The 18,069-nt window shown below is 41.2% G+C and overlaps 1 pseudogene; it reads left to right on the forward strand.

The window, feature by feature from the left end:
* Positions 1-633: 633 nt before the first annotated feature.
* Positions 634-1,843, forward strand: LOC117695390 (proliferating cell nuclear antigen-like; annotated as a pseudogene).
* Positions 1,844-18,069: the final 16,226 nt, after the last annotated feature.

Consider the following 18,069-nt stretch of genomic DNA (forward strand, 5'->3'; position numbering starts at 1 on the left):
TCGGTTGCAGCACTAGGGGTAATCCTGAGAATTAGGTCTGGGGAAACAGAAAAGGTGGAAAAGGTCTACAGGCAGCCTACCTGGTCTTCAAGGATACCTGCCTGGATTGGGGATTGGGACGATAAAATGAGGCAGGAAGGGGAAGCTGAGAAAGGATGGTCTGTGGGATCCACGGGATGCATGGAGTGGGGAGGAGGGGTGGCAACTGGTGTTCTGTTGCAGTGCTAGGGATGACTCTGAGAATCGAGTCTGGGAGAACAGAGGTACTGGAGTAGGTTCATAGGCAGCCCACCAGGTGTTCTCACAATCTCTTTTAAGATTTATTTTACTTTTAATCATGTGTATGTCTATGTGAGGGTGTGTGTGCATGTGTTCAGGTGTTCAAGGTATCAAACATGGGTACTGGAATCAAACTGAGGTCTTCTGCAAGAGCAGTACATGTTCTTAACCACTGAGCCATCTCCTGGCCCCTAAAAGTCTCAAAGTCTTTTAAAATTTCAACATCTTAATAGTACAAGTTGGTCATTCAGTCTGGGTTTCCACTGTCACTTTTGCATCATGACCCAGGAGACCATAGCAGCCAGTCCTTGTTCCTGTCAGTATTTAACTTCTAGTTGTTTCAACTGCACCACCATGTTTGAGGCATGTTGAGCCCTGGTCTAGGGCTCCATCCTGAAGAAGGTGCTGGAGGTATGCAAAGACTTCATTAACAAGACCTGCTGAATCAACAGCTTAAGTGGTGTGAACCCCCTGAGAATAGATTCACTGCAAGTCCCCTTGGTGTAGCCCACCCTGAGCTCTGAAGTCTTCAACACATACTACTGTAGCCACAACCAGGCTATGGGTGTGAACATCACCAGTATGTCCAAAATATTAAAATATGCTGGTAATGAAGACATCATTACCTTAAGGGCTGAAAATAAAGCTGATACGTTAGCACTAGTATTGAAGTGCCAGATCAATTTGAGACTATAAAATGAAATTAGTGTATTTAGATATTGAGCAACTTGAAATTCCAGAACAGGAGTACAGCTGTGCAGTAAAGCCTTCTGGGGAATTTGTGCCTTATGTGCAGAGACCTTAGCCATATTGGAGATACTGTTGTAATATCCTGTGGAAAGGACTGGGTAAAGTTTTCCACAAATGGACAGCTTGGAAATGGAAACATTAAGTTGTCACAAACATGTAATTGTGAGAACAAGAGACCACGAAATGGGAGGAAAGTGGAGGCAGAGCCCATGAAGATGCCCAGGATTCAGACTCTGGAAACCAGCCTTGAGGTGCAGATCTAACTTTATTGTTTATTATACAACTTTATATATAGTATATTAGCCAATTAGGGTATGTTTATGTATTCAAGGGCACATCGTGCACAACCTGCATTGTTTAGCTGAATCTGATGCATGTGTTCATGAGCCTGTAGGGGAGGGGCCAGTTCCATGGGGAGACTTCCATGGAACACAGGGGAAGCATTCACTACTCTGGACTTGAGTTCTTTGCCTTGTCTCATTGGTGCACCTGGGGTGGCGGAGGAGCCATGTCAGATTGTAGGGTAGATCAGGACTCCCTGAGCTTATGGTACCACACTCTCCATCCCACTTCTTCCTCCAGCAGGTTTAGCTCCACATCCCCTACAAGTAATGTTAGTAAAGACAGGAAACTGTAACCACAGACATGAATGGGCCAGTTCAGCTAACTTTTGCACTGAGGTATCTGAACTTTTTCACAAAAGCCACTCAACTGTACTATATCTGCAGAGGCACCCCTTTTGTAGATTATAAAACTGCTGACATGGGACACAGAGTATTATTTGGCTCCCAAGATTGAAGATGAAGGCTCTTAGGCATTGCTAGAATCTGAGAAAACTGAGCCTTTGAGACCTGTTTCTGAGATGTCAGCATGTTCTGAAGCCATTCTGTCACCAAGTTTGTACCTAAGTACACACGCAGACATCTTCTATAAATAGCCTATTTTTCTCTCTATTCTCCACAATTTCTTTAAAGAATAAACTCCAAAGTAAAAACTGGTTTTGTTAACATAAATATTTCTGCCTTAGAAATACTGGTGGTTTTTAATGACAAAAGGATCTTGATGTTAAAAGCAATTTTAAGAATTGGTATTTTTCAATTTAGATAAAGTTAACTGAATTTCAAAGATAAAATGGCAAGTTATCTTTCATAACACAGTAACTCTCTAAATGTCCAAAGTCCTTCAACTGTGGACTCTTATAAAATAAAATAAAAAATAAATTATATGCTTCCTTACTTCAAAAGTAAAGAACCAAGGAATAGTTATAATCAAAGCAGAAAACAAAATTCAATAGTGTAGATTGAATCGTGTAGTTCAATATATTCAGCATCTGGGATTCAGTCATTGTCTTCTGGGTGCCTAATGTTTGAGAAGCTCCACCTCTCATACTTTGCCATTCATAGCACATACATCTTGTCTCCCAGGCACAGGCTAACTCCACTCTATAGTTGCTGCTGTCCTTGGCAATCATCCCATAGTCCTGGCATCTCCAACATGCTGGGGTCTCCACTGCAACTGAGACTGAACCTTCACCAGTAGCTCCTCCTTGGTTCTCTTTGGAGATTGTGCCCTGCCTCATGGTGCAAAGCCTCAGCTTCTCTCCATGACTGCTTCAATCCTGGGATTTTCACTGCAACTGGGGCTGCACCTTCACCATTGGCCTCTCTTAGCCTCCTATGAATTCAAGCCTTAACTGCTGCTTATTACCCTTTCCTGCCTTCAAAACCAGTACCACCTAGGAGATTCTTAAACATTGTCAATTTCAGCTTCCGGAATACAATGCAGCTTTTGTGCTACCCCACCTCCACCCCTGAACCACAGCTTCTGTATGCTGGCCCAGAAAAGATATCCCCAATAGGTGTTAACTTAAGGATTTTGGTCTCTTAATCACTGCTGATTTCTCAGCCTCAGCTAGCCAGTGTTCCAGTAATGCAAACGTTTCACTTTAGTGATTCTGGTCTCTTGTTAGTCACAGGGGATTCTTTATCTGCAGCTGACCAAAAATTATACATTCATCTTCACGATACCACATAAATGGCTTCACCTCTCTGAAACTTCAAAAGCCAGGTCTCTAGCATCTTCTATATCTCAGAATTCAAGCTCCCACGATAGCCTATTAAATTCTATACACCTAATGATTTTTTTCCAGCCAAAAGTTCCAGTCTTTGTCCATAATCCTTCCCAAAATAAGATGGTCAGGTCAGTTACAGAAATACCTCAAATCCTGGTACTAATTTCTATGTTAGTTTGTTTTCTAATCCTGTGATAAACACCACGACTAAAATCAATTTGGAGAGAAAAGAGTTAATTTCCTCTTCCAGCTTACAGATCATTATGAAGGAAAGCCAGGATGTGAACTTGAGCCAGGCAGGAACTCAAGGCAGGAACTTGAGGCAGGAAGTGAAGCAGAGACCATGGAAAAGTGCTGCTTATTGACTTGCTCCTCATCATTGCCCACCCTACTTTCTATATCACCTAGCAATATGCCACTGGGTGGTACCACTTTTATTGGTCTGGGCTGACCCTCCTTTATCAAGAAAATATCCTCCATGGGCTGGAGAGTTGGCTTAGCTGTTTAGAGTACTTGTTGCTCTTACAGAAGACTTGGGTTTGGTTTCCAGCACTCACTTGATGATTCGCCCTTTAAACATACTAAAACCAAAAAAAAAAAAAAAAAAACCTTAAAACCATTCAATTGTACACTTATGTGGCTAAAACATACAGTATATGAATTATATATCAATGCAGCTGCTACAAAAAAGAGAATGAAGTATATGATACACAAATATGTAGAATATTTTTCTCTGATCTCCTTTCTGTGGCTGTAAGAAAACATTCTGACCAAAGCAACATACAAGAGGAAGGTGTTTATTTTCTCTTATACTTCTAGGTCACAGTCTATCAATGGAGGAAGTCAGGGCAGAAAATCAAGGCCAGAACCTGAAGGCAGAAACCATAGAAGAAGACTGCCTGCTGGTTGCTCAGGTCCACATTCAGATATCTTCCTTACACTCTCCAAGATCATGTGTCCAGGAATTATATTGTCCACATTAGACTGGGTCCTCCTATATCAATTAACAATCAAGATAATCACCTACAGACATAGCCACAGTTAATTTATACAACTCTGGTTCCAGCCTTGCTCTTTGCTTCTTGGCCTGCCATAATATGAACAGCTTCTACCATCCACTCCTGTCACTGTGAAGTGAACTGTTCTATGAAACATCATCTCCATGATGGACAGAAAATCCTTTGAAGCCATGATTTAGTGTTATATGCCATGACCAAGGGAACATATAGAAGAAAGAGACTGTTGAGGGCTTACAGTTTCACAAAGTAACTCCATGACCATCATGGAGGGGAGCACGGTTAACAGACATGGTGTTGTCGTAGCTGAGAGCTACTACAACAGTAGCTGAGAACTTACATCTTACCCACAAAATGGAAGCAAAACAAGCTAACTGGAAATGATATGGGCTTTTGAAACCTCAGTCTACCTCCAGTGGCACACCTCCTCTAACAAGGCCACACCTTCTAATTTTTACCAAACATTTCACCAACTGAGGACCAAATGTTCAAATATATAAACATACAGGGGCAATTCTCATGCAAGACATCATAGTGCACAAAGGTATACTAGAACCAGAGAGTGGAATGTGGGCCAACTTGAGCTCTGGGATACCTCTGACCTTGTTGGAGTTACCAGGCAAAAAGTAGATTCCAAAATACTGGCTCCTAAGTTAAATTGTGGACAGTTGTGCTCCCTTTATGCTGGGAGCTTGGGGTCCTTGAGAGCTTCATGCTGAAATTTTGGAGCATAGAACAATCTAGACAAGTGGTTCCATTTCTTTTCTGTTTTTCTCTTTTAAAAATTTTATTCATTTTACATCCCGCTTACTGCCCCTCCTCCCGGTTACCCCCTCCCACAATCTTTCCCACCAACCCCCTCCCCTCCAATTCTCCTCTGAGAGGGTGGAGACCCCCCTCTGGACATCCCTCCACCCCAGCACATCAAGTTTCTGTAGGGTTCCGAGCATCCTCTCCCACTAAGGGCAGACATCTTTGGATCTGTTGGGTGTAGCATGGGTATGCTGTATTTTATGGCTAATGTCCACTTATAAGTGAGTACACACCATGCATGCCCTTTTGGGACTTGGTCACCTTACTCAGGATGATATTCTCAAGTTCCGTCCATTTGCCTGCAAAATTTATGATGTCTTTGTTTTTAATAGCTGAATAGTATTCCACTGTGTAGATGTACCACATTTTCTTTATCCATCTCTCAGTTGAGGGACATCTAGGTTGTTTCCAATTCTTGACTATTAGGAATAAAGTTGCTACGAACTTAGTTGAGCAAGTGTCCTCATGGGATGGTTGAGCATCTTTTGGGTATATGGCCAGTAGTGATATAGCTGGGTCTTGAGGTAGAACTATTCCAAATTTAAGCAATATCTATCCACAAATCTAGCCCTACAGAAAATACTAGAAGGAAAACTTCAACCCAAGGTAGAAAACTACATCCAAGAAAGTACAAGTAATAAGTAACCCCTATATCACCAAAAACAGAGGAAACACACACACACACAACACACACACACACACACACACACACACACACACACACACACACTATTATGACTAACATCAAAATAACAGGAATTAACAATTACTTGTCATTAATATCCCTCAACATCAATGGACACAATTCCCCAATAAAAAGACACAGGCTCACAATGGCTCTGTTTGTATTGTTTCAAAGTTTCCTCCTTTCTCTGTCCATTTCCCATATTCCCAGAATAATGCAGAGATAGAAGTCTACTTGCAAGCCAATGGGGACAGCAGCACCTCTACGACAATCAAAATCTCACCAGTCTCAGTACTTACTAGTTTGTCTTGCCCTTGTCCCAGGAAAGTGTCATGTTCCTAAAGGTATTCTATGGAGTGAGGCGTAAAGGCCTGGGAAAAGTGACTAAAAATGTGGGAGTCTTCAAAAGTCACCCCAGGTGAGGAAACGTAATCTCAGTTACCATGGGGGGGCAGCAGAGGCCAATTTACAGAACCTTAAACCCAGACTAAGAACTCCTGGCTGGTGCTGTTTGGGTGCTCCAATTCATGTCTGGAATTGGTCTCATCTCACACTGCATCACCTTCCTGCAGGCTAGCACAGACCTGGCTCAGAGGACAGGGGACAGATTCAAAGATTAGTCAGAGAAGTCCAAGAAAAGGAAGATTCCAGGACAGTAGTACACTCTTGGGAAACAAATATGTTACAATAGAAAAATGCCTGGTAAGAAAGGAAACCATTATTTGCATACAATTCAGTTCCACCCTCAATGTATCTGCACACAGGAATTCCTCCTTCCCAATTGACTCATTCGTACATGTCATTTCCCTCCTTTTGATAATCTAAGCTAAACTCTACTAGCCTAAAACTGCTCAGAAGAGCTGCTTGACCTTCTGCCCCAGACCACATCAGCAACATTTTTTCATGTCTACCATTCTGAACTCCTCTGCCATGGAAGCGCTACCTTCTTAATTTTATGGCCCATGAATTTAAGGTATTCATGTATTATAAGGCTGCAATTTGCTACTATTGGGAAGAATTCCATCCTCCTCTGATACACCTGAAGGATGAGTAATTTCTTGGGGAAGAAGATGAGGGCAGTTACCTGTGCTAGCTTGTTTAGCTATTAAATCAAAAGGCTTGGCTGTTTAAACTCTACAAATGAGCTAACATCCAAAAGCACTTTTGAACTGGGAAAGTTCAAAGGAGAGCTAAGACTTCAGAACAGGAAGAAAAAGGCTGCTAACTGAGATACCCGAGCCCCAAAATCATCTCCAGAGGCCATATAACCAAGGCAATAAACTTGTCCACATAGGAGTTTAGATCAACAAAGGAGGGTTTTAAGTCTCAGAGACATGGCCTGAGGGAGCCTCACATGTGTTTTCTCCTTAAGTTTCCTTACCATGTGCCATGTTCAGATCAATTACAAAAGATGGCTTCCATACAGTGGGCCCAGGTATTTCAGTCTTTTCTCCTTAAAGCTGCTGGTAACAACCCATCTCTTTGGGTGAAATACAACCCTACTTTGATTTAGAGTGAGATATAAAGTCAGCCTAACATACTCCCCACTGATAAATGTAAAAACAGTCTTCAGGTAAAAGAATCTACTGACCACCAGGAAAGCAAAGAAGAACAGAAGTCACAAAATAAAAATATTGCATTTACTAGGTTTTGTAGATTGTTATACTGGAATGAATATAAAGGCCCATCTTCCAAAGTCTTCAGAGAGCTGGCATTTGGAACTGGTCTCCTAGATGGACACTGAAAGCTCATTTAAACTTCTTTTTCTCCACTATTCTTATCTTAAAGATGGAGGTTATTTTCCCTAACATACAATATACAATGCACTCCCCTCACCCCAACAACATACATGTATAATTCTCCCAAACAAGACCTAAAACAAAGGTGTGCTGGCCTCCATTCTTTTCATAGAAAATCTAGATCTCTGAGGATATTTGCACTGGGTGCGGAAAAGAAGCACTCAACCCACAAGCTCCAGCTATACATAGAAATTGTCCCCTCTAGGGAGTTTCCTCCCAGCAGAGAATCAGACTTAATAACCTGCCGGCGAATGTGTCTCAAGCAACAGAACAGCGCAGAAAGACACCAGGAGAGAAGGAAAATGGAGTGTTTATCCTGTTCTACAAAGACTAGTTTAAGGTGGACTAATGTGCACCAAGGGCTATGGTATAATACACTATAGTGCTATCATGATGTTTAAGATGCACACCAACATTATAAAGCAGATATTTCCTCATTTTACTGAAGAGGAACCAAGTTGTGATCATTGACACATGAAAATACTGGGCCAGAGTGTTAAATCAGGTATGCCTGACTTCAAAATGAATACTGTATCCACTACCCAGAATGGGTGGCTTTCTGAAGATGGTGGGAGGTCTGAAACTCCAAGAACCATAAACTAAGGCCCGCAAAACTAGATGAAAAAAGGCAAGCTCAAGACAAAGAAACCCTGACTAAAACAACTATGTATAGGTAATTCTTGGTGTTTGTAACTCTTACCTCAAACCCCAGAGAGCATGTTTAACTGTGGAAATTCCTCCATAGCCACTATTATAAAACCAGAATTCTAGACTCATAGTCTCCCCCTGGCCCCATCCAAGCCTGGATTCCTTCAGTAAGGAATACATCTCTTCTGAAAAATCATCCTTGGAACTTCGGTACAACTGATAAAATTTATTTGCCCACATTCAGGTGAGAACCATCCCCCACATTGTACTTACCCTTAACATCCAAACACTGAAAATTACCCATACATAGTTGTTTTTGTCAGTGTTCTATTGCTGTGAAGAGACACCTGACCACCACAACTCTCATAAAGGAAAACATTTAATTGGGGCTGGCTTACTGTTTCAAAGGTTTAGTCCATTATTATCATGGCAGGAAGCATGGCAGCATACAGGCAGACATGGTGCTAGAGAGGCAGCTGAGAGATTTACATCTGTATCTTCAGGTATCAGGAAGAAAAAGTGAGAGAGTAGACCTGGCTTAGGCTCTTGAAACCTCAAAGCCCACCTCCAATGACATACTTCCCCCAACAAAAACACACCCCCTCAAACAAGGCCACACCTTCTAATAGTGCCACTCGCTGGTAGCCAAATATTCATATCTATGAGTCTATGGGAACTATTCTTATTCAAACCACAACAAAGGTACAGTAAAGAACTTATTCTGCCATAGAAAGCACCTCATTTATTTCTGCGTGAAATGTGGGAACACTCAGCCGTAACTGTGGGTTAGTTTAGCGGTAAGCCTCTATCTAGTTATGTGCAAGGGTATCTGAATCCTCTTTGCACAAGTTGCTGTCTCCATGCATTCAGTAACTCTGGAGGCAGCCAAAGGCTATGATTATATTTCTACAAGTTGTGGCTCATGTTTACTATTAAAGCAGGCATGTTAGCAGGTGCAGTAGAGTAAAGCCCTACCACATGATGGAGTGTGGATAGTTTAACTTCATGCATCTATTCACTAACTCATTTATTCTTTCAATAAATTGGAGCAACATATGCTAGACAGTGTTCTTTGCAATAGAAAAACAATTAAGAGCAAAATGAGACATGATTCCTAGTCTTACAGAGTTTGGAATATAGTGGGAGAGATAGTACTTATCCAAGGAAGTATACAAATAAGGATAAAAATATGAATCAATGCTATAAAGAATCATTTATCATGAGGGAAAGTGTAGTATGTGGAGAAGTGTTTGGTCAAGACCTTACATGGCCCTGTAGGACACATTAATAATCCACTTTTTTAGAGTAATTAGGCATTATTGGAGTTCTTGGTCCAATATAATAATATTATCAGATTTAACTTTTAAAAAACATTACTCTGATAGTTATAATTTTTTAAGGTGTTGGAGGCAATTGCAGAGAGTGAAAGGCATCCTAATGAGATTTCTTCATCAAATTCCTCTCCTCAAAGGTAAGAGATTTATGTGGAAGAGGTGGCTAAAGATTATAAGAGGCAGAGGTGGAAACAACATCTTCCAGATACAACAGGACCAATATTCGTATGAACTCATGGAAACTGTGATAACCCACACAGTATCTGTACAGGTGTTAAGGCAGACTGGATCCCAGCACTGAGAGGAGAACATGGACACAAGGCCCCACCCTAATCAAGAAGCTAGCTGCAATCGATAGCTACTGGGAAAGGGAAAATTAGTTTTCTCCAATAAGTATCATTGAATATATCAACCACACTGCAAGGCAGGCCCCATGCCTAGGAGTAGTTGGCCAATGCAAAACAAAATTTGTAGGTTTTGTGCCCATTTTTTTTGTTTGAGTATATTTTATCTTATTGATTTTTCTCCTCCTCAATTTTTGTTTGTTGTTTTTTATCATTTTGGGTTTTTTGTTTTTGTTTTTTGGGAAACGTAAGAGAGAGAGCAGAGAAAAACATGAGGGGGAGAGAGAACATGAAGTTGGGTGGGTAGAGAGGTGATAAGGATCTAAGAGGAGTTGGGGAAAGGAAGAATATATTCAAAATATATATTGTATTTGAAAACTTTTAATAAATTTTAAGTGGTTCAGGGGCACAGTGTGGATGTGTAGATAGTTGTCTATTGCAAAAAATAAAAGGCAATATGACAAACATAGTGCTGGGCAGTGCAACTGCATATGGATGGCTGGACTAAAAGATTTCCAAATACAGAAGGCTTACTGACAGACTGGATATGAAGAAGAGGGAACTGAGACAATCCTTCGTCTTCTGAATGGCTAACTGGATATTTAAGAGTGCCATTAACTAAAAGAGGTAAACGATAGAGAAGCCAGCTCTACAGGAGAAGATGATGGCCCTGGCCATGAATTGTTATTTTAGCCGTACTTCAAACATCGCAGTAAAGATGTGGGATGCAAAGCATGAGCATATGTCTTGAGTTAGGGTTTTACAGTTTTGAATAGACACCATGACCAAGGCAACTCTTATAAGGACAACATTTAATTGGGGCTGGCTTACATGTTCAAAGATTCAGTCCAGTATCGTCAAGGCAGGAGCATGGCAGTATCCAGGCATACTTGGGGCTGGAGGAGCTGAGAGTTCTACATCTTCATCCAAAGGCAGACAGGAGAAGACTAGCTTCCAGGCAGCTAGGATGAGGGTCTTAAAGCCCATGTCCACAATGACACATTTACTTCAACAAGGCCATACCTCCTAATAGTGCCACTCCCTTGGCCAAACATAATTCAAGCCACCACAGCATAGATGCATGGCAGTTCTCAAGGAAATAGTAGAGAGTAAGAAAGAAAGACTCTAGACACTCTAACATTTGGTCCCAGTGACTCAGTAGGCAGAAAAAAATGAAATTCAAGATCAGCCTGGGCTGCAGACTAAGTTCAAGGTCAACTTTTGCAATTTAATGAGACCTCTGTTTCACAATAAAGGTGGAAAAGAGGCTGGGGATATAAATCACTTGTAGAGAGAGAAATGAGCCCCAAAGGACACCTTAATACCCTATCAAAGAGGTAGGGGAAAAACAGAAAAAGGAAGTTAATAGCAGAAAATCTGAACAAAGAATTGACCAATCAGTCAAAGACCACTAAAGATTCAGGTAAAATAAGAATTGGAAACATCCTTTGGGCTTACTAACATACAGATCCCTGGTGACTTTGGAGAAAGAAGATTTAGACTGTTTACAGGAGGTTGGACTGGGCTGAGACAAATTTTCTGGGAAATGTCTTTAGAAGCAAAGAGTGATAACTAGAGGAGGGCAGACTAGGGCAGGGGGTGTTACTTTAAGGTAGGAGGGACTATTTCACCTGCTATTGAGAAGTGTGCATTTAAAGAAAAGAGCCTTACCATATTGGAGAGAAAGGGGGTAGTTGACTATAGGAAAAGGTAGAAATGGATATACTATGAAGCAGTCATAGAAAGCATAGTCCCCCAAAAGAAAGGATGCCTCCTCCACCATTTCACACAAGATGACCTACAGATGAGATAGATAAGCCCATGTGTAGATATGATGGCAGGAAAAGGAGGCCCGGAATGATACTTGAATTTTCTCAGTGAAATAGATGACAACTATTGTTATCTGCTATGAGTAAGAGGGAAAACATGGGGGGCTGAAGGTTGGGGAAAAGACTGAAGATGGTTTTAAATCATCATCCTGGAGACTGAGGGGTAGTTAAGACATTTAGTACAGAGAAGAACTGCAAAGCAGTGATGAGGGCTTTATTAAGGTACAGTTGGTGACAGTGAGCAGGGGTAACTGAGCTATAGAGGAATAGATGATGAAATTTAAGAAACCAGAGACTCAGGTGAAGGTTGGATAATCGGCTTCTGCATTGATATCTGTTGTAGAAATTATTTAGTCCCAACTCATGGTTTCTACCCCACCTTGATCATTCAGTTCCCAGATAAAAGACACACACAACCTTTATATTTACAGTAAGCTTCAAACAGCACAAGAGCTGGGCAGATATCTACCTTCTATGCTATTAGAATCTACTTTCCTATTGATAACCCCGAGTTATTACTCGCTATGTTTCATTTGGGCTGCTCTTAACTCCAATTGGCCAGCCCTCAGGGCCACATTTTCTTGACTCTTCTAACCCATGACAGCTTCTCCTTCCTCTTTCACCTTCTTCTCCCCCTCATGGTTCTCCTCTAACCACCAAGCCAAGGAATCCTAAATCCACCTATGTATCTTCTGCCCAGCTATTGGCTGTCAGCATCTTTATTTACCAATCAGAAATAACTTGGGAGCAAGGTCACAGTGTCATTTGTGTCTACATGTAGATTCTCTCACCTCTGGGACAACCAGCTCTTGGGGGCTCAATATTAGCCTTAGAATACAAGCAACATCAGGCCAAACCAGACCATATCACCTCAAATGCTGACAATCCTTGTGATGGTAAGTGAGGAAGCCAGGGAGATCAAAACCAGAGTCTTCACTGAGAAAGTATGTGTACTGTTTTTCTAGGGCTAACCTAAAACAGATTGCTACAAACTGGGTGCCTTGGAACAAAAGTTTATTCCTTCATCATTAGAGAGGCCAGAAATTCAGTCTGAGCAGCAAATGCTTCATTGGTTCTAGAGAATTCCAAAGAAAAAACTTTCCATGATTTTCTTCTAGCTTCTGGTGGCCACTGATAATCCTTTTTGTATAGCTACATCACTCCAATGGACATAGGGCTTACATGTTGGGAGTTGACTGAAGCTTTTAGGACATGTAGAGCAGAATAAAATTATTCACAGGAGTGTTGAGGAGATGGGCTCTGGACCTGAGCCTTGTGGCTAGAAATGTATTGCCCTCTGCCAGAGCTGATAAGAGCTGTAGAACCTTCAGACTATACACTTTAGGCTCCAGAGTATTAGTGATCCAGGGACAGCCAGCCATCTCTGCTCCTTTATTCCTAAAGTAGATATGAGGATGAGGCCATTCCATCAGTTAGTTACCTAGGGATGCTGCTACCTTCCTTATATTAAAAATGAGAAGTGAGGCCAGGTGGTGGTGGCACAGCACTTGGGATGCAGACCCAGACAGATATATGTGAGTTCAAGGACAGCTTAGTCTAAGAGCAAGTTCCAGAACAGCCAGGACTACACAGAGAAACCCTGTCTTGAAAGAGCAAAAACAGAGGGGGTGAGAGGGAGAGCACACTGAGAACTAAAGTGTAGAGGTTTACTGCTCTGACTTTTGACTATGATGTAATATCAAAATATTTATATGGAATCTAAGCTGTAGAATTTAAAATGGCACCCTACACTCCTAAATCCTCCATGCATCAGAGTGCCTATAATTACCAAATAATCCAGAAATGGAAAATGTTGGTTCACATGTCAGTCTAGAAAATTACTTTGTCATTATCCACTTCTAAAATGGGGTAAGGTAGGCATGAACTTTGGAGTGGAACTACATGTGTTCAAATTCTACTTCAGGCAACTGTTCGTTGTATGACCTTTGAGAAATAACCTATCTGTGCTCCATTTTCTTCCTCAAAAAAATGGAGAGAATAATAATTCCTACTTCAAAGAATTATTGCCATAGAAAAATAAGCAGTGTCATCCATATTTGACACTATTCACAACAGCTAAGTTATAGAATGTGCTTAGGTACCCATTGATGAATGACTATCAATAAAGAAAATAAAACACACACACACACACACACACACACACACAGCACTGGACTTTCAGTTGGTCAGAAAGAATGAAATTTTCAGGAAAGTGGATGGAGATGAAGATAATCATGTTAAGCAAAATAAGCCAGATTTATATTAAAAAACCCACTACATTATATACAAAAATCTACATTTTAGGAAGATATGAAAGAAGTTAAATTATTTGTGGGAAAGGAAGGGGACCAGAGGGAGAGTAGGAGTGCATACTAAAGGGTGAAAATAATCAGAGTATGTTTATTTTATGAAAATATCATAATGAAATCTATTATTTTATATAATTGTTATACACTAATAAAGTGTTTCTATTTGGAAAGGAAAGCTAAGTGACAATATATACAAGTACATAAACCAGTATCAGGTGCATGTTATGTGCTATGTAAGTGTTTATTTTGATTGTTGTTTATTCTCTCTCCTGCCTTCTGATTTAATCACTTGATACTATTCTACTTGCTATCATCTCCATGGCTTTGCACCCTAACCTAAATGAGCCCTTCTCAGCCTTCTGTTCTCTGTGTTCTTCTCTGAGTCTATTTACCTCTAGACTGAAGAAGCCCAGAGCTTTCAACTGTTTTCCATATGGTGTTGCTGCTGTTACTCCAGCCTGGTAACTCACTTTTAGACATCCCACACTTTATCATTGTATCACAGTTTAAATGGGCTGTCTAGAATGGATCCCAGTGCTCCAGGTAGGATGTGACAAGTGTAGGAAAGGGCAGAACCATAGTCTCTCTTGTTCTGGTTCTATACTTCTATTAATGCAGCCTAAAAATCTAATTAGCTTTTTGGCAGCATCATCAGTCTGTTGGCTCACATTGACTTTACAATCAAATCAAGGTCTTTTTCACATATGCTATTGTTAAACCAGGCAGGTGTCTTCTAGCCTGTGCTAGAGGAACAAACGAGCTATAATCACTAGAAGAAAGTCCCATGCAGCAATCAAAGCCAAGGAATGGAAGAATTTAGTTATAAAAAAAAAAAACAGTCTAGGCAAGCTGTGGATAGTTGGGGTCATGGAAGATGAACACCGGTTTTCAGTCCAATAATGATTTTCCTCTTCTTCCTTACAGAATCCCACCATTGTTCAGTGCAGCGATGTGCTAAGCAAAAGAATACTGGATTTCTCAGCTTCTTTTGCAGCTCAGAATGTCCATGTAACATACTCTGAGAGGAGTAGGTGGATATTACTGGATACAGAATATCATTGTGAATAAAAAGCAAATGCTCTGTAAACTGACCTTTGCCTTTAGTCTTTTTCCCATTCAGTGTGCTCCTTTCCTCCTGTCTAGAATACAGACAAAAAAGCCCGGAGCTGAAGTAGCTATCTCATCATCCTAAAGCACAATGTAAATGAATGAAAGCCCACAATAAGAATAGTAAAGATGAACAGCCAGGATCTTTCTATTGGGGTGGATGTTTATAACCACATTACATTGTTCCGGCTAGCTTCAACTGCATCATTCTCTAGGCTTATCCACTCAACTTACTGGAACTTTAAGAATGCACCATCACACCTGGCAAAAGCTAGGGTATTAAAGAACTGCCATAGTGGCCCTAGATCAAGAAAATTTTGTTAAATGAAGCAAACAAATCTTTATCTGTTTAAGCTCAAACTGTACATTTGTTTATTATTTGTGGCCAAAAAAAAATCTATAACTGGAACAAAGTAACAACAGAAAAGCTAAAGACTGAAATGAAGGACAAACATGACTCTGGGAATCAAAAGAAGCAACTACTTAGAAATACACATATGCAATTGGGCCTGCCAGGAGCCTTCAGCAATGGGGCTAAGGTTCAAGGTCAGTACTTTCTGTGGATGGCAGGCTTGGGTCTTGCTAGGTTATAGGTATGAAGCTGGGACTTGGGTGTTGGATGTGTGTCAGAATAAATGGAGAATGAGGCAGAGGGTCAGGAAACTTGAGAACAACCTTAGACCAGTAGCAAAGACTGATGCTGTGTTTCAAGTAGGGAGTTGGAGCAAGCTGGGTTTACTTTAAGCCTTCTCATTTTAGTGTAGGTGTGGACTATAGACAGAAGAAAAATTCCTCAATCATGGAATAGACGGTGGCCCCAATGGGATACAGGCAGAGCCTGACAACCTTTAACTCAAGTTGTGTTTAATCCATCCTGACACTCTTCCTAGATTCACCCTTCCTTGCATGCTCTTCCTTCCGTCTTTTTGCCGGTGACTTTTTAAAAACCTGGCTTTAACAGAAGGCCTCCTATGTATCCACACTGCTTTCTTTAAACACTTCCCACTTTGCCTTCTTCCTATTGTCAGTATTTTACCATGGAAACCTTTCTTTTCCTCCTCTCTCTACTCTCAAGTTGTCTTCTCCCTGGTCCAGTTTGAGGGTGTGCTTCCTGGGTAATGTGTGTCCCCCTCAGACAAGACTAGCCTTTAGCCTCTGGTCTCTGCTTGGGGTGCAGATGGAAAGGAAGAGCTGGGATGAAGCCTGACAGGAGCCTACCAGTGGCAGGGAGCAGTGTGTCATTCCAGTCCTCCTTTGCACCTTGGCTTCTTTGTTCTAACAGAGGCCAATGCTTTCCCCGCCCTCATTTCACTTTCCAGTGTCATCTAGAGTGAGAATAAGATCCCCCTCTGGCTGTTAGTATGCTACCACTTCCCCTTTGTGGGCTCCAGGTGCTGTGTGGGCAAGTCATTGTGATATTGTACTCCTGTGATAAATGGACCTCTGTGAGACACATTTCACCTTAGAGAGGAAGTCTTGCCTGAATGACTTTTCACAGAATGCTCCAAAGGTACTTGGAGATGATAGCCTAGGCCAGGCAGGCTGCTCTTTCCAATGGTGAGAAAGGGTATCGATCATTGTGGGCTAGCCAATAAGCTTTAAACTAGGCATACTAGTCTTCTTTGTTAAACACAACACTGAAATCTTCCAAAGACTAAACAAAGAATAGCTCTCCAAAGACTCCCTAGGTGGCCAGGAGGAGGCCTGCTAGTATCACTAATGGAGCTCTCTAGCTTCACCTTCCTTCCTCACTGAATTGTTTCCATTCCTCACACCTATGTCAGCCCTAGATCCTTTCAATTATACCTCTTTTAGTTTCTTCCCATATACATTTCTTCCCACACCTCAGCTGATGCTACCTTTGTCCAGTCCTCAGTGTTTCTCACTTAGACTCCTAAGCAGTCTCCCAACCCATTTCCCTGCCTCCAGTCTTGCCCTCTCTAATGCAGTCTTCATGCCTAAGCCAAATCAATCCTTTGAAAATACAAACCTGGTCATGGTTTCTCTTCTCAAGAATCTTCCAATTTCTTCTATGGATTCAGGGACCCATGGTTGGGATAAAAAGTCCAGGGCTCTCATGACTAGGTTCCTGCCAAGTGCTCAGCTTCCATTTTGGCATTGTTTCCACTTTAAACGTAGCCACAGGAAACTACTTTATAGATTTCTAAACATGCTTTTCCTGTCTTTGCTTCTACACCCTTACACATGACTTCCCTTCTCCTGATGCACCCTTCATACATCACTTCCTCTCCTTTCTACTTAGCGAAGACCCACTTATCCCATACCACTTCAACTAACCTCTTTCCATCTCAAGACACACATTGTACTTGTGCCTCTATCACTGGTACCCAGTATAGCACATGGAATTTGATGCATTTTCAAGCAGATATTTGCCAACTGACCTGGCTATGGGCAAAACTGTCTCTGAGGAAAGTTTCAGAGTCAAGCAGTCCATCTCTCTATGGAAGGGAGACCTCTCATCGATACCATTATTTTGTATTGGGCTACAATCCCTTCCTTTGACTTGTCTGCTTCCGCAGTTCAACTGTAAGCACTTCCACAGCAAGGCTATGTCTGGACAATTGCAGCACCCTACACAGGTCCAGGAATGCTTAACTATAATGAATGACTAGGCTTCCTAAATGTCTGACAGTTTTTTCCTTTTGCCATAGCTTGCTTCACTTTGCCTCTAAAGTCTAAACTATTACACTAAAAATCATGTATGTCTGCTTTCTACCCCTGAAAATTTTCTCTCCTGTTTTTTTTTTTTTTTTAAATCTGGAATGTCCTCACTCACCCATCCAATTCTGCTACTTCTTTAGTAACCAGCTACAACCTCCCAACCCCACTCAGATTTCCCAGCATCCTTTACAATTTAGCTCTGAGTAGTGCTAACAGTTCCCACCCATCTCATTTATCCCTTGGTATTCCCTCATGTTGTCAAGACGAAAAAATAGAACAATTTTTTCATGACACAAAGCATGGTCAGTTTTACAAGTGTTACTTGAACCCACCTCAATCCATGAATTCTACTACCTAGTATATAATTCTCATTTTATTATTCGGAGAACTGTTGTTTCCTTTA

The sequence above is a fragment of the Arvicanthis niloticus genome, chromosome X (genome assembly GCF_011762505.2).
Source record: "Arvicanthis niloticus isolate mArvNil1 chromosome X, mArvNil1.pat.X, whole genome shotgun sequence".
Classification (NCBI taxonomy): Eukaryota; Metazoa; Chordata; class Mammalia; order Rodentia; family Muridae; genus Arvicanthis; species Arvicanthis niloticus.